General features: G+C 40.3%; 1 long non-coding RNA gene across 1 annotated transcript in view; it reads left to right on the forward strand.

The window, feature by feature from the left end:
* The window catches only part of LOC114577516 (uncharacterized), a 54,932-nt gene extending 43,535 nt beyond the window's left edge, over window positions 1–11,397 (forward strand). The window contains exon 4 of the long non-coding RNA XR_003697661.2: window positions 2,478–11,397. This is a non-coding gene — a long non-coding RNA (uncharacterized LOC114577516). The remainder of the gene's footprint in view (window positions 1–2,477) is intronic.
* Window positions 11,398–21,916: the final 10,519 nt, after the last annotated feature.

Below are 21,916 nucleotides of genomic sequence, written 5' to 3' on the forward strand. Positions count from 1 at the left end.
TTGCCTCGAGTTTAATTCGTTCGCAAGGATCACTCGATTAAAATGAGATTCCATTTTAAGAGGGACTCGGGTTTTATAATTAATTTTCTTCGAACGATTCGATTAAAATTAAATTCCATCGAAGGAAAAACTCGGCTCGAAGTCTCGTTTGGGAAAGCGATTCAATTTTTTCCCTTCAAAATTCAATTTACCATAACTCGCCGCGCCTGTAGAAACCTACGAGCTTCAACTTCCGTCTACGTTCGAAACGTTTTAACTCGAACCGCCTGCTTTCCAAACTTTCGATTTAATTTTAATTCACTCGCGAGAGAACGACACTCTCGAAATTCCAAGTTCCACGCTACAATTCTCGTTTTGGGAAAAAAAAAAAAAAGAAAGAAAGAAAGAAAGACAACTCGAGAAATTCGAAGCTTCTCCAAATTCAATTCGAACTCGAGGAAGAAGAAGGAACGATTAATTTCTGCGAATTCCAATCGCAACTTCTACTTAGCGCGAGGCAAACAAGTCAACGGATTCTACAAACCCACTATCGTATTCAACCAACGAATTCCAACTCGTTGTTTTCTCTTCCGGATGAAACGAAAACTTCGATCTTTTCGGAGGAAAAATAAAAATTTCGTACTATTTCGATGATTTACTTCGAAGGAAAAGAAGAGGAGACAAAAGCTCGAAATTTTCTTTTTTTTTTTTTCAAAGAAAGAGAAAAAATCTCACGCTATTTCAAAGACAAAAGATCATCGCGGATTTTCGAGCGAAATAGAAGAAGCACAGAGAAACGAAAACTTCAATCTTTTTTTTTCTTTTTTTGAAATGAAAAACAAAGATGAGAAATCAAAAATTCAACGCGATGAAAGGGAGAAAGAAAAATGAAAGGAAGGAAGGAAAAAATAATTTCCAACGCGACTTGAAAAGAGAAGAGGAATCGGAACGACCTTAAATCGGTGATCCTCGAGAAGATCGAGGTCGTGGCCGTTCCAAGATGGATCGTTCGGCTTGTAAACCGTCTTCGCATGGGAGACGCTCGTAACATGGTCTACAACGTATTAGTCCTAAAAGCCGGCCAGGATCGATTAAGTGGCACCGAGAGGGTTTCTTTAAAAGGGGAGGCTTGGACGCTTAGCGAGCTTGTTCGACTCTTCTCCGGGCAACTTGCCGCTAAATCTGAAACTTGTGTTGCTCGTCTCCCCCCAACTACTTTAGCCTGTTCACGGGGATGTACAGACCTGGAGATGCGGCAGGTCCACGGGGATGCCGGCGTGGTCGAGTTCCTCGTCTCGTCCTCGATGCTGCTGTCCATGCCGCAACATTGTAAACGTGCCTTGAGAAAAAGAATAATCCGTGAAATTTCGTGTACTAGGAGGATTCGTGGTTGGATTTATCAGTATAAAAATTGGAAAAATCGAGGATAAGGAATAATATAGGTTGAATTCGTTCCGAATTATCCAAAGGATTGAAAAATTTAAATATTAATCATTGATATTAAATATTAAATTTAAATTAAATCTAAAGAATCTTGAAAATATATTTTGTATATTCTTATTCCTGGACTAAATTCTTACTGGAAGTGGATGAAAAGAAGTATTGCAATTTTTAGAATAATTATCCTGGTGTCGTCGTTGTAGAATCGAAGAATACAGAATTAAGAAAAAAAGAAAACACGTTTAATGCACTACTGGGATCAATAGAACGGGAGGAGGAGAAAGTAGTAGCTAGCCTAGAATGGGACCATTCTTTCTACCCAAGATCAAACGGACAATGATCATGGCCTCTGCGACGAGGCGTCGCAAAGAAAGATAAGAAGCTTGAAAGGACCCGGACACACAGAGAAGATATGCTTCGCGTCAACGTTTATTAAAACGAACTTACGAAGGTCCCAGAGCGAGACGCGGCCGAGTTAAGAGACAATATCAAGGAGGAAGCGGGCCGAGCCTCGTTTCTCGCCACCTCCCTCCCTCCCCCCTTCGTCCACGGATGTTTAATACCCCCGGCTACGGTGGGAGGAGAAGAGACGGACAAAGTTCAAAGACCTCGTCGGAGAGAAAGTTCATTCGAAGAGTTTGAAGAGAATTTTTTTCTCTCCCTCTCTTCTGTTCCCTCCCCTCCCCTCCCCTTCAACGTGTTTGACGATGATGAAAAGCTCGCGCGACGCCGCTCGAAATCGCGAGGCGGGCTCCCTAAATTAACGACTGGATTACGAAAACAGGGGAAGAGAGAGAGAAAAGAGAAACTTCACCTCTCCGCGTCGAGTTAAGAGATTATTATAAATTCTCTCGTTTAATTGAAAGCTGTTAAACGCTCGAGGGTGTTTTTTCCCCCTTTTTTCTTCTTCTCTCTTTTTCTTCCTCTTTCTCGATTTCGTGTTCGTTAACGTAACCACAGCGGGGAAATTAATTTTTCCTCGGCGAGGGGAGAAAAAAAAGAAGGAAAAGAAAAGGATAAAAGGTGAAAATCTCTGTTTTTTTTTCCCGTTTTTCCAGGCATGACTCGAGGGTTTGGCAACGCGGTCGAAGACAATCTACCGACGAAATTTCAACGGCACGGTGCCAGCGAGGCCTTGTTGACGGGGGCCTCTCCACGCTTTTTTTCTCTTCCTCCTCTGGGGTGAGGTAGGGACGATTTATTTCGCGTTACGCGGCGACGGAAGCACCGGAAGAGAGAGAGAGTCCATCGACCCAAGCGGAGAGGAGCCAGGAGTGGTGGGAAGGAAGGTGCAGTAGTGGTATGCTCGTTGCAGGGAACGAGGAAGATTTGATCGAAGATGTTAGGGGAGGACTCTTCTCGAGTTGCTCGCCACGTTGTGGTAGGTACGCTGTTGGGGAAGGGGGGTTTGTCGATGTTACACGAGCGTGATGATTAAATTATCGCGTACGTGTTTGTACGTGCTTCTTAAAACGAGCCGTTTCGAGTCAACGAGCCGGAGATTCATGGCCCGGCTGGATTAAAACACTCGGCCGCGAATCAATACCTCGCTTTTAAATTTCCTCGCTCGAGAACAGAAACCGGATAACCGGCTCGTACGTATGATAAACCTATACCATGGATCCTCTGAAAAAAATTCCATCAGGATTCTTCTTCTGTGAATCCTTCGAGCACGCTCGCTGTGTGTGACTGACCGACAACAGATATTCGAGAATCGCTCCCCGATCATCATCGATATTCCATCGGACGGATCCCATCGACGCGAGCATTTAACCAAGGATCGAATCGTGAGATAAAATAACGCGATTGTAAACGAAATGCCTCGTCGAACGATCCTATAAAGCGTATAAAGAAAAAAAAGAGGGGAGGGGGAGGGGGTGGCAGCAAAACGGAATATCAAAACGGAACATCAAAACGTAACGATGCGCTATTCCACGATCCACGAGGATGAGGATTCAATGTTCAATGTATCGGGAGTTGTATCGGTTGTAGGGTGAAATCGTAAACGCGGGGACGACAAGCTCGATCGGCAAAAAGTTGGCAATCGATTAAGTTAAGCGACGGCGGTGGGTTGAAAAAGCGGCAATTACGGCGCTAGGATGGGAAAAAACATCGTGATCCAGCGGGTATGCAGGTCGATAACGATCTCTGGTTAAATAATTTGAACGAAACCCGGCCAAGATCCTGCTTGCTCTTCGCGTAACGTTATCTCTCGCGTAACAACGCTTTATACGGATTAATTCGTCGATAAACGCTCACCCCTTTTTCAACTTTATTACCAACGTTTCCCTTCCAATGATCCTCCTCCGCGTTCCTCTTTCCCTTCCCCCCCTTTTATTTCATTACGTGGCACCCCGATTCCGCTCCTACTCCATCCCTTTGGTCTCCCTTTGCTTTTGCTCTTTTTCGTTCGATTCTTTCGTCCTTTGAATTCTTTCGTCCCTTTCATTCACCTCCTCTTCAACGGATTGTGACTATCCGTTCGATTCCACCGATCTTTGACCCTTTGCGTTTTTTCAGTTTCATTCTCTTGGTCCTCTGTAGATTCGCTCCTTCATTTTCTTTTTCGAGCTTCCAAGCTTTTTTTCGTCGAGATCTTGGAGATTCGATACACTTTTCTCCGTTATATGCGTTATCATCTTTCTTTGTTTACTTCGAATTCAGCATTTGTTGAATTTTTAACAAGATTCTTCGAGTTCCCTTCAGCCGATTCTTCCATATCGTTCTTTCTCTTCGATACTTGCTTTAATCTTCCTCTGGATTTTCCCCGCTCCCGCCAGTTTCACCCTTTTTAACTATTTCTCTTGCACTCTTTTCGAGATTCTTTTCAACTCGCTGTTCTCGCTTTTTTGTTTTATCCCTTCTTTTTCCTTCCAACCCGTTCTCGTTCTTTAATTTCTAACTCTTACGCTTGACCAATTTTCTCTTTTTATATCATTATCCCTAATTTTATTCCACCTTTTTCTCTCTTCACTATTCCACTTAAGTCTATCTTTATTCTTCTTTTTTCGTGTATAATCTTTATTTATTCTTCTTTCTACCTCATTCTCGTTTTTCCAATCTCTACATTTTCCAAATTTTCTTTTTTCTCTATTTTATATAACACTCACTTGCACTATGAAACGTGCATTTATCATTTATCATTTAATTTCCGCATTGTTTTTAAATCTTTTTATATCTTCGACTGGATTTCTAATTCACAATTTGACAATGTAATTAAAATTACAGAGAACATTTTATGTACATGTGCTATATTGTCGGTTTAGGGGAAATCCAATCAGGTAAAATCTTGATTTGGCATGCATTCTTTGTCCAATCTCAAACCCTCTTCCTTACCATTCTGGTTCAAGCATCCTCAGTGATACGTCTATCGCAGCAGTCCATACATTTCTCTGACCCATTCCATATAAATTCTCGTCGAAACTATCGTAAAATTCTTCCTCTCCGTGCACGTGAAGGAAAAAAGCTCGTTCCTTCACGTTCCCAATACTTTAAATCGAACATTCACAAATACTGTGTCGTACAACGTATAATAGCAAGATTAAAAAATTGATTATGATCGTGTATTTTATCTATCAAAGTGTAAAAATCGAATTTTGATAAACCATATCCTCTTTAAATATCATAAGGAATACCACATCTTGGATATTACATTCAAATAAACATTCTCAATTTAATTATAGTAATTTTTACCAACTAAACACTTTTTTTGATTTGAAGGAATCTAAATAAACTCGATCGAGCTACGTTGTCCCCCAAACGTTCACAGTTAATAATAATTTAACAAATAACCGTAGAATAAAATCTATATAAAGTTAGGGTTCGAAATCCTCTTTTCTTTTTCCTCGTATGATTATTCTCCCCCTATTTATTAATATTCTTTTCCTCACCATCCCTTAACTCGCTTCCTGGTTACATACCTGTATCAAATCCCAGGTGGAGTAATCGGGGTAATCTCGTAAGCGAGAAGTGAGCGCTGTGTTAATCCGATTGCGGAGCGTTCCAAATAAAAGGGCGGCCCGTTCCGACCGCGATATTAATAAATCGTTGTCCTGCGGGAGAATGGTCGAAGTTAGAGTAATTCTGGATGCGGAGAGAGATGCGAATGGGCCTCCACCACGCGTGCAAACGTCACTGACCACGTGCTGCGCCCATAAAACCACCCTTTCGTGTGCGAAAGGGCGCAGTTATCGCACTTGCGTTGATGATCGCACACGCGGGACGCGTAATCTCCAACTTTTTTCTTTCCAATTGCGTCGATCGAACGATAGCAGAAAATGGAGAATTTCGATTCAGAAGCAATCGTGGTGAGGGAGAAAAAAATTCTTTCGAAATTTTGAATGATACGTAAATATCAAGCGGAAGATAATTGGTCGATTGCAGTGAATATAATTAGAAAATCACGTGATATGATACTTTAAATTGAGTAAACAGCTCTTGGAAATACGATTCGTCGTGCGATCCATCGTTCTTTCGGCGTTATTTTTCATGTAGAGAATCTGATCGATTAATTAATTAAAGTCGAATACGATAAACGGTTCTCTTTATCGAAAATTAAAGGAATTAAGACGCTCGTTTGAAATAAAAAGACCTCGATGCACAGTTTTTACGTGGCTTTTGCGGCTTCATTAAGAATTGTTGATAGGACGGGGGCTGGCAAGGGATCGCCAGTAGAGGGTGAATGAATCTTTTGTTCCCTTCGCGTGAATGAGGTTGCGCCGTGTTCTTTAACCCCTTTTAATCGATGCTCCTAGCTACCCTTTCAGAATTATATTCTACTCTACGTGTGTAAATGGGTTTGAAAATATTATTATAGCAAGTAAAACTACTTTTCAAAACTATATTTCAAAAGATACGCTTCTAATACAATTTCCTAAGATCACCATTATATAATTATCTACAATTCACCCCGATTATTTAAATCTGCAAAAATCTGGAATTCCAAATTTTTCTCTCCTTACGCAACATCGTGTCCGACAATCGATCCCAACACTGGCCAATTTCCTCCGCAAGAGAGCAAAAAGGAAGGGATGGAAGAGGAGGAGTAGCTTTCGCGCCCTTCGAACCAGTTTCGTTCCTCCGCCGAACGAAAAAGAATTTACGAGACGACGTGACCGAGCCGCATGAGCGGATGCGCGGACGGGGCTAATCCGGAAATCCGGAATGCCCGCCGATTTACGAAGAGCAACCGATTTTTATGGACCGTTGCCGGATATCCGGAGAGGAATCCGCGCTCGAACTAACTCTTCATCTCGTGATCGGCCTCGCTTCTTTCCTCTTCCATAAATTTAATCACACGTTTCTCCGTCGATAGCCAGGTCTTATACTCTGTTTTCCGAATTGCGAAAATTTAACAACGGCAATTAATAATTGGATAATTCTTCGAGAAAATTATTCGTAGAAAATTTCTGCATGTTTCTCGTGGTGTTGAAATTTAAATCTCCATGAAGGTAGCTTCTTCCATTCACGATTCTAAAAATATATATGAAAGGATGGCGAAACGGAAGCTCCACCTCCATCCTGCATCTTGAAGGTTTCCGTTTAATCCGCCAAAGTTCGCGCGGCTTACTATTTACGTATATCGTGGCCCCTTGGAATTATGTTTCAACCCAGTTCCGCCCCTCCTCCGTAATTGTGCTTGGTGGAAGAAAGGTTTACGAGACTCTGTCTCGAGACCAGGCTCGAAAAGAATTTGAGGGCCGAGTCGCCAGTTTCAGAATTTACGTGCTCGAACTATGAGTAAAGTTTCTAACTTGTTCCTAGCTGGAACGAATAAATCCTATCTCGAGTCTTTCTTCTTTCTTTCTTTCTTTCTTTCCTCGCTTGTTTGTTGGGTATAATCGGCATGTTCGACATGTTTATCACTTTTGATCGGAACAACGAGCTCGTAGATGGAAAATCGCGGAATGGAAATCTCTGTGAAGAGTGTCTTGAACTTCTTTGGTATATTTCCTCCCATCGCGTGACGCTTTCCTTATTCGAGCATAAATTTTCTAATATCTGGCTTTTAATTAGCGGTCGGCCGGGGCATCGTGCAGATGTTAATCACGGGGCCGCCGATATAAAAGCGCGGCCTTTAAAAACACGACACGTTTCGCCATAATCGGCCCTTACACGACATTGTTCGACCGATAAAAAAAAATCATGCGCGAGGCTCGACTCTTTTCCACTTCGCTAATCACGAAAGTGCGAGCATTCGATCGTGGGGGCCGTCGAGTTGACACGAAATTCACGTTTACCAGATACGCGTTCGTTGTTTCAATTTGTTCTTCTTCCGTTTCGGGGATTATTGAGTTAAAATTCGGAGAAATATTGGGGATATTTATCATTTTTCCTGAATTCTTCTGATACAATATTTAAAGTGGATCTCTCTAATTTTTAACTTTCGATTCTATTTTATCCAGTTTCGGCCTCTTTTTTGCTATTTGTTTGTTGAAAGCTTGGGTTACAATCGTTGTAAACTAATGTGACAATGCAAGTAAATTACCGCTCGAACGCAGTCCAGTTAAAACGAATTCTCGCCAATTATCCTCCGAAAGTCCGTTTCAGCCCGTTTAAACGTCTATCCCATCTAATTCGAGCAATTCATTCATCGCGTGACAAACGGCCGTCCAAATATGACGGCACGTATCAATTAACAATCGAATCAAACTTAGTTAAACGTGATCGATCGATGCTTTCAGTCGGATGTTCCATTATTTTCCTTTTTCTCCTCGATCATTGTGTCCAAATAATTAGGAATACACGAAATAACGATGTAAAAGGAGAATAAAAAGGAAAAAAGAATCTTTAACCGTGCGGAAATGATTGAATTAAACAATAATTCGTGGTAAGAGAAAGAAAGAAAGAAAGAAAAACATAGAAAAAGATCAGTGGAGAAAATTTCCTCGTCCTTGGACAATGCAAGAGCAATAAGAGAATTAAAACTAGAAACCGTGAACACGCCAAGAAAGGAAATCCGATTCTTATCATCGCGTGAAATGCAGCCACGTCTTAATGGCCACTTAACCGGAAGTTGGCTGGATTCGGTCAACTTCGAGACCGCGGGAAAATTTGTGGAAAACCACGCGACAAGCGTGTTTGTACCGCGAATGTTGTTGGCACAATTTCTTCCGCAACTTTGTGCATTCGATGACATCACTTTACCAGCGAGGATTAAAAATTACTCTTCGTAATTTTATTTTCGAAAGAAGATGTAAGAAATAAATAAAACTTATATTTTTTCCTTTTTTTAGAAACAATGTAATTTCGAACAAGATTCTATCACTGAGAAATTTTATTTTTTCGAACAAAATTCTACCACACGAATTTCTCGAAACATCTACGTCAGAGACATCCTGCTGGAAGTTAGCCGCGACGATAGAGAGAAATAGAGGGGGAGGACTTGTACGAGATACAAATTTTTCGTGGCAACGAGAATATCGGGTACGAATGGAAAGTTTTCGTCGCCCCCTCTTTATCTTCATCCCTGTCCTCCTCCCGGTGGCGCATGCATTCTTTCGTTTGTTAAATCCCTTTCGCAGACGGGGCTGGTGGCGTCTGCATCTGCAGGAAACGATGTCAACGATACTCGTCTTAATGCCTGTTGAACCGGAAGTGCAAGGATAAGAGCCCGAAGGCCACTCGAGTCCAAGTCGAGCAAGCGTAATGAAAACGCGCAGAAAACAAGGGCTCGTCTGGTAATTCGTGTATTTTTCCTTCCTTCTTTTCTCTTCTCTTTTTCTTAATACTGCTCTCCTTGTAAATTCTCATCTTTGTTTTTTTTTTTTCCCGATATTTTTTTCTCTCGTTCGTCGATTTCAATCAGCGTTTCTTTCGATGAAGCAAATTAGGAACGAAGCTACTTTGATAAAGCAAAGGAGAAGTGGGAAACGACGGTGAGAGGTATTAAGAAAAGTTCTTTTTTTTAGCCACTCGTATTTCCAAGCGCGCCAATTTTTCGAGGAAAGGAATCCTAGCATCGCGATACTTATTAACGATCGAAAGAGTAATAATTGGTTCAACGAGCGCGGAAGTGAATTGATTTGTAACGCTAGTCCAAATTTGAAATCGTTTAAATGATTTCGTTCGTTCATTTACGAATGTCGATAATTCGATCGTCTACCCTTTAATAACAACAACCCGTCAAATTTAACTCCCGTGACTCGAAAATTCGAAACGCGAAATTTCGTAAATCAATCACGATCGCTGACACGGTGCCCTGCAATATTTACATTCGACAATTCAAAACGAAATTTCAACAATATTTTTCACAAGGAAAATAACGAAATAACCAAAAACACGAGATATTTCACATCCAACCGATATGTAAAAACTATACGTTCGAGCACCATTCTCTCTCTCTCTCAAAAAAAAGGATCATAAAATTTGAAAAAAAATATTATAAATCACAACTCTCTCCGCTGAATCCAATAATACTTAAAGTTCATCTTTCCACTCCCGATTCCCAATTATCTTCCCCCGTTCAATCGTGAAAAATAATTAAGGAGCGTCGTTCCATCGAACGTCGAGCCGAATCTCGAATGGTGAAGGGGCGTTGAAGCGTGTCGAATTGTTGGACCGTGTCTCGCGCGTGTCGATCCCTCTGCTGGAACACCGAATTCCAATTCGGACTTATACTTGCGGATGATGTCGCCGAATCCTCGAGATCAGAGTAAGCGGATTTGCGGTAGACGATTGCGTGGCCCGCGCAGCAGGTCAGGAATACGGTGCATATGGAGAGCAGCACGATCACCTGGAATGCGATGGATTGATTTATCGGTCGCGTTTCTTGCTCCACTGAGCGCACACCAGCTTATATCGCGTTTAATCCGCGAATCGTTAATGGAGCGATTGGCTATCAACGCGAATTTACAACGCGGTGTATAATAATTTTACTTTGAATTCGTGAGAGATGAAGAAGGAACAATGGACGGAAGAATTTAGACAATTTTCAATCTTTGCTTGAATAGTTAATTACTTGGATAGTAATTTTGAAATTGAAATCGTTTAAGGAGAAAGGAAATGTGATGTTTGATTATTGTTATTTCTCGAGGGATAAAAATCTTACTTTGCAAGTTTCTTTTTTCTTTTTTTCTTTTTTTGGTTGTTGATTTTCTTCAATTCAATCCTCCCTCAAAGAATCTTTGGAGGGTCATTTGGAGAGTTTTTCGTACGAAGAGATATTGTTAAACAATTTGATAGATACGCTGGCGTATAATTTAAAATGAAAATCGCGTTTGAAAAATTGTATTGAAAGTTGGCTGTGGAAAAATTTTCCCCACCTTATAATTTATAATTTAAAATTGTTCGAAACGAGTGAGTGTTGAAGTTTTTGACAGTTATTGTACACTTTTCACGTAATAAGAAATTTATAATTCTGGTGTCGCGTGTCTTATTCTTCCTGGCATCTAAATTCGAGTATGTGAGAAACGACACTTAGATAGAGCCTATAAAACTGGTTAGAACACCTGGCGTGATTCGCAGGTGTCGGAACATCTCCCTCTTCCACTAAGATTACGTTTCACGTAGACGAGCACACCCGTCTATGAATTCTGTACAAGATTATCACTGCTGCGATCCATTATATTCCACAATTAAGATAGGATTTTAGAAATTTCGATATAAAAATTTATACATTCAGAGAACGAGGGTCTCAACGGTCAAAATATCGATATTTAACCTCAAAGTTGTTAAATAAATAAAATCATATTTCTTAAACGACGCGATAAGAAATAAATTACTTAAAAAACTAATTACTTAAAAATAAAGTTAAAAAAATTCCCGATGAAAATTAAAATTCTAAACCACCAATGCCTGGAATAATAATAAGAGAATGTTAAAAAAGGGAAAAAAAGGAAAGAAATTCATCGATGTTTGTTAATCGATAAGTTTCAGGTGAAAAAGTGCCATTTTCACCTACGATATTCTTTCACGGCTAACATTGAAATACCATCCGTAAAAGCAAGCTTGACAAAAAAAAAAAAAAAAAAAGAAAAATGTCACGTTTCCAGCCACACGTGTCCAGGGATCGAGACACGTCAAAAGGGAAAAGTGATTTTGCGAATGTTTTAACGGAGGGGTGAGCAAATATTTTCGAGCCGTTTGTCCCGGTCGTTTGTACAGTTACAAGCAGTGAGGGAGGGGTATGTCGAGGCGCCACTTCGCGGCCACATTTTTTTCCTTCTTTTTTTTTTCTCTCTCTCTTTTTTCTTTTTTTACTCGATGGAAAAACAACGGAGAACAACGCGTTCGAAAAACGATGCGCGCGTTATGCGTTGGTATGCGTGAACGTCGGTTGAAAAATGTGCGGTGTCGCCGGTGGAAAACAAGAGGGATGAAATTGTTATTCCACTTGATTTCCGGCGAAATGGCGATCCTCATCGCTCCGCGATCGGATGAATTGAAAAATTCCGTTTCGAAAATCCATTACTCCTCGACGTCAGGTTGACCGGTTGAAAAAAAAAAGGAAAAAGATGAAGCAGCCCTTGTGGAAAAATCTTGTCAAAATCGACGGGATCGTGAGGAACGAAGAGCGTGACGTTTCGATTATGAAACGAGTGAAATGAATAATTTGATTATTGAACGTACGAAACCAAGAGAACAAGGGATGATAGTTAAAAATTGAAGGCGGTTTGAAAAGTGGTTGAAAATGAAATAGCTTAGTATAAATTCTTCCGAAAAGAATGGGAAATTGTTTGATACCTATAAACGAGGGGAAAATTTATACCGACATTTTGTATTATTTCGCAGAATCATCGATCCTCCACTGGTCGCGAATTAAACCGTTCGCTCGAAATTTATTACACTTTGAACAAATTTATCGTGCAACCGTTGTAGATAAGACGCGCCAGATAATATATCAAATTAATAAATAAAAAAGACGTACAACGTAACGACACAAGCCTGGTGGCACGTTAATACGAAATTTGATCCCGGCTTTTACGAGTTTAACCCGAGTTTGTTTCGTTGAAACAACAAATCTGATTAAACCTCCACCTATATTTTCCTCCACGCGCCTATATTTTTAATTCCACGAATTCCTGGCCAAAAAAAAAAAAAAAAGAAAAAAGAAAGAAACGATTCAATTAACAGATTAAACCGGGGTCTCGGTTCCACGAATGAAAATATTAACATAGATCAACGCTCCCTCCTATTTACTCTCGAGGCCGCGTTACGCGAAATTGAAATGAAATGAAAAAGAAACGCGTGAATTCGTAGCGCGGAGAGAACTCTTCTCGTGTGACTGCGAAAGAGAGAGAGGGAGAGAGAGAGAAAAAACGGCCGTTCTGAGGGGCACAGTTTTCGAAATGCAGCATCGACGCAGCTGCAGTGGAGCGCGCCCATAAATTTCGTTGGTTATTCGAACGGCCGTGGACGACCCCGATAAACCGTCGATTTTTATTAACAGGTTCGCAGGCAAACGCGAAAAACCATTTCCCGAGCTTTTTGCCAGGTTGATTTATACACCGCTTGGAACGGTGTCGAGATCGGAGCACACGTAACATCTGTTACGTGGCTCCTTCTAAACACGCGACTCCAAAGTGTGAACGCGGTCTTCACGGGGCGATAATCGACATTCGATACCGTAAGAAATTTCCGTAAGTTTCTTACACCGAGAAATGTACATTAACGGTCAAAAGTTTGGAATCGCTCAAATGGGTACGAAGATAAATAATATTTGACAAGTTTGAATCGAACGTACAGATGTATTCTTCAAATCAACGATGCATTTACAGATTGTGTCTAAAGATATATATATCTCCATTTTCTTTTTTTTTTTTTTTTTTTTAAAGTTAAAACGACATTTAATTTCACGTAAAAATTCGCCGTCTATAGTGACTTTTAGTACGACTTTTTCTCGATCGATCGAGTCTTTGTAGATGGCGCGATATTCGCGTTGACGCGATAAAACAAAATGGCGAACGATTTATCAGATGAAACGGGGCTTATTTACGAGGCTCGCGAAAAATGATTAAATTTCACCGCCGTTCCGTGGTTAGAAAATGAAAATTTTTTACCCAAGTTTCGTGGAAACTTTAATACGATAACTCGATCCATTTTTGTTATGAATAGACGCAATATCGTTTGTTATCGAATTTCTTTTTCTTTTAAAGTGTTAATTTTTTCTAATTTTCCTACTGGAAGAAAAATAAGATCAAGTCGGAAAATAAATCGGCAGAACGTTGCAAAAGGGAGGGAGTCACGACTGAGAAAGAGGTTAGAAAACACCGATTTAGCGTATAATTTCGTACATGGATCGTCGGAAGCGGTAACAAGAGAAGGGAAGTTCGTCGAACTCGTCACGGTGGCTGCATGCCTGGAACGCTAAAACGCGCTGGTAATTCGCGAAATATCGGGTATTTAGTTTAGTCCCGCCGCGGCCCAATTATCCGCTCGCAATTTTCTCTTCGAATATTTTCCAATTCCCGCTTCGTTTCTGATTCTCCCACACTAAATTTCGTGTCATTCGAAAATGTGGGATCATTGGTCAAAAAATTTCATAGTTTATTTAAGGATAATAATAATGACGATAGACGATGAAGTAATTGTGTGTGATATATATATATTTATATATTTGTGAAGCGGTATTCATCGGGGAAATTGTTGCGAACGTATGGGATGACGATTTGTTTAGCTGTCTTGTGCTGTTTGGCCAGAAGAAAATGAATGTTACGTGTTAACGTGACAGGAAGAAAAGTGAACGGTCCCTGTTGGGGATTTAATGTAGAAATTTCGTCTTCACCGTTCGCAATTTGTAAATGGATAAATACAGAGAAGTATAAATAATGGGTCATCGTTTGAAAGATTGCATATGGCGATGCCATAACTTATTTAAAAAAAAAGAAAAATGTTCGTTAATTAATTCAATCAATTAATTTCGAACAAATCAATAATTTTACCAGGAAACTACTACTTTTGCTGAGATATTTAAAAAAAAAAAAAAATGAAATCCTTGAAAAATTCAAGGATTCGAAAGTCAACACGTTTAAATAAATTGAAATCTAAACAAGACCTCTCCGTTCATTTTAAAATCGTTTTAGATAATTCCAATCAAAACCCAACGATCGAAAGCCTCTCAAACAGCCTTCGAACCTTTTTTTCTTTTCCCGTTTCGATTCAATTTCAAATCGAATCGAAAGGAATCGAACCCCTCCCCCAAAAACCCTATTTACCTCTTTATTTCGCTCATTTGAATCACGACGAAAGTATACAATACACCGCCACGGAATTGGATTTATATTCACGTTATATTCACGGGCCTTTTTATCGGGGGCCGAAGTTGTCCCGGGACAAACGGGCTTTTTCTAGCGACAACAAGGCAATTGGGGAGGGGAGGAGTCGTCGATAGCAGCGGGCAAAGGGTAGTAAGGCTCGAGAAAGAAATAGAGCGTGCCTATTAGAATTTGGATCGATCGGCTCCAGAGGCAGGCTTATCCCGATTTCCACTATTAAACGGCGAGGATTTTCCCCCGTGTGGTCGAGCTGTGTGTTCGATTCACGAATAGGGGAGGGAGGGAGAGAGGGAATTTGCACCTTCCACACGGTGGTCTGGCTTAGGGAGATTTAATCCGGCGTGCCTTCTGCGGGTGAGAAATTGGCCGAATATCGGTAACGGCCGGTTGCGTTTAAGTAAAATGGCCGGACACTGAGGGGGAGGGGGAGTATCGATTCAACGTTTCCAATCGTACAGTTGTTTCGTTCGCGATCAGTGAGCTGTGGACAGGTTGGAAATTAGTATTTTCGTTGGGTGGATCGGTGGCACGGGTTGAATGGATGGATCCGCTCGGCCAGATTGGCAAAATTATGCGTGAGAGGGTGGAAAATGGCGGGCGAGATTAATGAGACGAGTTGTATCCGGTTTATTGGGGCGTGTTGCTGGACTGGATAGATACTTACGTTCGCCCGGATCGGAGATTTTGAAAAATCCCTTAAGATTCTTGGCCCAAGTTTATTGGGGAAATGAGGATAATTTTCAATTATCCTTGATTGAAAATTTAAATTGAAAATATAAGAAGATATATATAAAATTTCTATGATAAAAAGTTAATTTCCTCCACTCGCCGATTTGATTAATTTTGATCGACTCCTCGATTCGAATCTCTCTGATTCATAAATTGCTCGTCGTCGCAGACATGGCGATAAATTTTCGAGGAGAAGGATTTTTCAAGAATCTATCTCGAAACACTATCCGATTCGAGATTTGAACCGGATCTATCGTCGCGCGTAAAGATGGCCCTCTTCGGTTCGCCAAAGATGCATGAAGCTGTTGTCGCGTGCAACAGGAGGCCAATAGGGATAGAGAAGAGAGAGAGAGAGAGAGAGAGGGGGGATAAAGGATAGGGGAAGTGTATGCATCGGTGGAATTCGAGAGAGTCGCGGGGAAAGATTTATGCAACATGCGAGGAATTCTTCTCTCGAATATGCAAAAGTTTTGACGCCGGAGAGAATTATCGACAAGCGAATTTATCGGGTTAATAAGCGTGTAATTGCGTAATGCTGCTCGCTCTATCGTAGATTGATGGATCAATTTAGAGAGAAATCTATCTATCGAAACACGGCAAGTATTTACAATCTTCTCCAATTGTTGGATCCACTGCCGCAATACTCTCTTTATTCTCTTCTTATTTCTCATTTCTTCCTCCTTTGCGCTTCTTCGCGCATCATTTTCATCTTATCGTTCAATAATAGTTCCAAATTAAGGCCAATCCAATAACGAAGTAAAAGGAGAATACAAAAGAAATTCTTTCCTCGAGTATCATATTCTCGAAAATGATTTCCATTGATGATACTATTGATGATAATCTCACCCTTTCGTGTTAATCCAATTCCATAATTGGAAAAAAAAGGGCACAGCAGAAGGCATTTATTCGATCGTTTATTCTCCAAGATAAATCCGGCCGAGTCGAAGATAAAATTGACCCGTTCTACTCGAATCAGCAGAATCGAGTTTTTCCAACGGCAAAAAGTTTCTCCCGTCTCTCGATACAAATTTCTCTAATTTCCTAGATGCATCAAGACGCAAAGGAAAGGAAGAAGCATCCCCTCTCTCCCTCTCGGAATTTTCATCCATTCCGCGCGATTAGGGCAGTGCGTTAAAACGGGTATTTCATTTCCCTCCGTAATTAATTGCCAAACTAGATGTTAATTATCGATATATATATATTCATACGTGTCACGTATCGAACGTATCGATTACTGTAGCGTGTCCCACATTTGCTTGAGGAAGGCCGCGATAATCGTCGAATATTTTCCAACTCGACAATGGATTACGGGAAAGCAAGTCGGCTTCCATCCTCGAGGAAGACAATAAGAACTTTCACTCGTCCTCGCGTGGAATAATAGGAGGCGGATTCCGCCTATTTAACGAACGAAAAGGGAAAACGGGGCGCGTGCATGCACCAAGTTGCATTATGCATGCGGCTAAAAGCGCCACCTCCTTCTACCGCGATGAATAAATAAGCAACTCCGTTTCGAGGAAGGATACCTGCGCCCCCTCGCGTTTATCTTCACGCGTGATAAGATGCCTTCACGTGGTAAATATTGATACATCGCGTAATTAAGCTTGGTTGGGGGCGTGGTGAAATTTCGTTCGCATCCGAGGCAAGGATGAGCCTCTTCTGCGTTCAACCTTCGTTAAGAAATAATACTAATGCGTTTCTATAATATTGGAAATTTTCTCTCGTGTCTGAAAATGACAAGTATCGTGGGAAAATTTAATTTCGAGAACGATTGGAGCGTTGTGGGATTGAATATGATCGATTTGAAAATAATTTGTATTGATTTAATTTGATCTATGGGGTAATAACTCTGCTACAAGTCTATTTGACTTTTTCCTTCCTTTCTTTCTTCGTCATCCTCGGCTTCATTTCATTTACATGCTTTCTAGTGGTAAAAATTGACAAAATGTACGTGTGTGTATACTACGTACGTACAATTCCGGATGCAAATGGGTTAACTGAATTTTCAGCGAATATGGGTTGCTGCTTTTATTAAAAGGGAATGTAATTTATTTGGTCATTGATTTCGACGAGATACGAGTTTTGCTAACTGAAAGATATAAAAAAAAAAAAAAAAAAGAAAAAATAGCGAAACGAGGTAAAAATGTAATTACACGGAAATGTAATTAAAAATTGAAGTATCGTTATTGGATCACGGGAATTGAGTCGCAGCGTGTTAAATAACGGGACAAAAATCGACGCGTTTTTCTATTTTGTTATTATTTATTTATTTATCTATCTATTTTCTCTAACTTCTTTACGAGACGCGCGCGCGCGCGTACACACGACGCGGGACGTTCGACACGAAACCGGCATCATAGAGGGTGCGATCACGGAACACGGGAACAAGGGGGCTCTCCATTCACGTCCGTCTCCATTTCTCTCTCGCCATTCCAACGGTACGCACCACGACCTTTTGTTTCAAACGATCGATCAAACCATGGAATGGAATCGTTTGGCAACCGGAACAACCACGGTTTTAAAGCGCGATGTAATTCCGTTCCGCGCGTTTTGATCGCGTGAAAACGCGCTCGAAAACGCGCGCCCATTTATCCGTCCCACGATATCGACGATTCGTCCAATAACAAAACGAAACACGTTTCGCGCGTTACGTTTGCTCAATAGGCAAATGCGAAGGATCCCTCGATTCCCGGTCGATCTCCGACTTGTGACGAAAAAAGATGGAAAAGATCTGTCGATATCGATCGAACAGTGATCCTTGTTGGCGAGATTGAAAGAAAATAGAAGAAGGGAGGGGAGGGAGGGGAGAAAGAGTTGGAAAGCGACAATTTGCTTGTTCGTCTCTTCTTCTTCTTCTTCTTCGTGCACGATAATGAAGCAGACTATTTCTTGTCGAGCGATGGTAGGGTAGGAAAAAATGAATTCACGGACGTCTCGTTTCATGCTGGTTTTTTTTTTCTTCGTCTGGAAATTGGCTTCGTGCATAAACCACCTACAGTCCCCAAGGTGTTCTTCACCTACCTTCAGAGTTCTATTCTCGTTTTCTTTCCATCGCTCTTCTCTATTTCCACGGTTCTGCTCTGTCTCCCTTGTCCGCGCACGTTGACCTTCTTTCGTCTTTCTCTCTTATTCTTCCCTCGCTCTGTTCTTCTTCTCTCTTTCTCTCTCTCTGGTTATTTCGTATCTATTTGCACGGTTTATCCCGACCTGCATCGCTGTTATTCTTACTTTCTCCCCGGAAAAAGTTTCCCTTGGATCGCGTTTAATCCGCACCGTTTCGCGAAACAGTGAAACGAATAGCTGGGGAGAGGGTTTGAAACGATAATTCTCCAATTTTGCCTACCTTTGTGTTCCATTTGTCGAATCATTTTCCAGTCATTTTGACCGGTATAATATTTTTCGCTGCGACGGGGATTAAATTGAGCGAATCTGAATGGGTTTGGGGAAATGGCGAGATTTATAAGAAACGAAGAGCCGAGTTAATCGATGATAAGAGGTGAGAGAATTCGATATTGTATCATGTCGCGAATGTTTGGCTATATTTTTTTCAATTGTACCAGACAATATTTATGCATAGCAAGTTGGGACGAATTTGGATGGATTTTGCAACTATTTCTCTCCGGAGACGGAAATTCTCGTATTTACACGCTTAGATTGATGGAAACTGGAAGATATCTTGATAAAAAGGAATTTTTCTCGTACCATTTGTTCGATATGCTTTCAATTATTATAATCGATAAATGATTAATTATTTTGGCAATCATTATTTGATAAGGGATTGATAAAATTATTAATTATTAATCGACAATTAATTAGATACGTATTAATAAATAGTTCATTGATTTATTAATTTGTAATCGACAAACAAATGACAAGTTTGTTAATTAACCAATAATTAAATTTTCGACTTATTTAAATAACGAAATTATTTAATCGATTAGCGATACGATTGATTATAACGTCCTATTATTATTAATTATCGAGAGCTAATATTGACTTGGATTTCTTCAAATTAATATTTATGTATTTCTTCATATCATATCCCCTGCCTATAGTTTCATCCTATTCGCTTGATTTATAACATGGGGCAATATTGACATGCTTACACCTCCATCGACCTACGCTTAGATTCCTCCTCCGTGGTACGTTCACGTAATCCAGTACGTGATCTATAATACCGATACCTGCATACTGATGAATACCCGATACACCAACACCTTTCCCAACACTGTGTCCAAAGAACTTCCTTATCAAATCGTAAATTAGTCTCGATGGATATATATACACAGATGGAATATATATATATATACATATCTGAGCAAAATGCTTTTAACATGTTCGTCAACGCGAATAACAAAATTCCTTCCCCGTTCGAAATGTATAATTACAACTACGTGTCTCGAATTTTCTATTCGAATCGACGAACATTTTCATCGAGGAAAATCGATACTCAAGATCTCATTCGAAATTTCTCCAACAGTTTAAAACTATTTTTATCGAGTTACACTGTCCCTCGATAGTGGAGCGATAAAAATACAAAATAGCGAGAGTATCTTACGGGCAACAACAACATACGTCCGTTTCTGAAAATTCTCTCGCCGTTTCAATAAATCAAATCGTCGCTGCCCTTTTTATTATACGTTACATGCAATTTCTTCGCATGGATTATTCATTTTTCAACGGAAAAGCTCGAACGAGACGAGAAGATGAAATCGAGGATGGCGCTGACTCATCGTGGAAACGAATACGATTTAACAGGCAACGTATTCCGTTTTATTTCGCGGAATATTCGGGGGACAAGTGAATTAATTGATAATCTGATCGCACCCGGATTTATTATACTTGGAGGACGTTTAACCGCGATCTTGCGGCCGCCCATTTGTCTCGCGAGATATCATCGTTTCACCATCTGTCTCGCAAGCCCTCGTGCCCATCCCTGGCTGAATCACTGCCTAATGTCGGCGCGTTTGTTTCCATACCTCCCCGCGATAATCTCTGGATCCGTCAAGCGATCTATGGCAAACACGTGGATAGAGCCTCTGACAAAATTATTTTTACGAAGATTGTATGAAGATTTATACAATTTTTGGAGAAAGCAATATTGCTCGAAGAAAGTATAATCAAGTATATAAAAAGATTAACATTAGATTAACAGAGGAAAAATATAATCGATGAATATAATTGAATAAAAATGAAAATATGGATTGTAACGAATAAAAATGTAAAACAGTTTCGTGTAACAAATATTGCTCATCATGTATCCGAATATTTGTATAAAGATCGGTTACAGAAGAATGAAATGTACGATGAAATATTGAGAGAGTAAATTGTGGGATGATAAGACCAAAAGTAATAAGCAAGAAAGAGTATATTTAATAATGGAAAAAGAAGAAAAGGAATAAACTGTGTTATACGGATGTGAGTGGTGTCCCGATGCCTTTGTTCCATTGTGCTGAGTGCGCTCTCTGTGTCGGTTCAAAAACGAGAAACACACGAAACGGCGCGCAGATATAACACGTCACATCTCTTTACACAAACTCAACTTGTCGATACACGAGAAATGGGAAGAAGAAATTCGGATAAATTAATTTTCGTCGCACAATTTCCTGAAGATCGTCCAACCTCTGACCGTGGGATAAATAAACCAGCACCGTCGGCCATGGAGCCGGCGAAGCGGCAAATTTCGACGCGACATTGTTTGCAATCTCTCGGCGCGGTTTTCGCCAAACGATGTTTTAATGAACGAAAGGGGATGAGCGGAAAAACGCGACTCGACGCGGATTAAAATTCGCGTTTACAACGTAAACATCGTGCTCTGAGAACTGTGTGTACAAATGGTGTAAAATCGAGCAACGATTCCGCCAGCATGGCTTTTTCCCGCCATTATCGAATGATGAAAAGCAGAAGCGCGAAACTCTCGATTCCTCGGAAACGAAGGGTGAAAAAAGACGTGTTAATCAAACAAAAATGAAGGCTTGATGGAAGGAGAGATGATTCAATCTTTCAGAAAAGGATACCAGGAGTTTCTCAGACTATGTTATCGGCTGTTTCTCAAATTTTGTTTCTTTCCTCGATACGTAAACGATCGTTACGCGGAATGATTTTAACGATGATTGCCAAGAGAGATATGTGGGTGAAAATTGTATCGAGACGCAACGATTAATCCAGATGATACGTGGCTTTAATATGGAACAAATGATATTATGTAACGAGATTGGAGGATACATTTTGGAAAACGTTTTGGTGAAGCCTTGTATATCGTATATATATATATATATATGTAGGAAAGTGTATAAATTTTTCTTGCAATATGAACCATCGATTTGATCGTAATTCATCGTATAATATGTCGAGGAATGTATTTCGATGGTAGATAATCTAAAATTGGATGGGCCGTTAATGAGGCTATGCGAATTTTCGAAAATATCCAGGAATTAATTATAATTGCGCAAGAGAGAAATTAGAAAATCTGAATGAAAGTGATTTTTGACGATTGTGTACGGAGATATGCATCGTGGGTAAACGAAACGAGAGGAGAAAACGCGTTAAAGTGTTAT

The sequence above is a fragment of the Apis cerana genome, linkage group LG5 (genome assembly GCF_029169275.1).
Source record: "Apis cerana isolate GH-2021 linkage group LG5, AcerK_1.0, whole genome shotgun sequence".
In the NCBI taxonomy this organism is placed as follows: Eukaryota; Metazoa; Arthropoda; class Insecta; order Hymenoptera; family Apidae; genus Apis; species Apis cerana.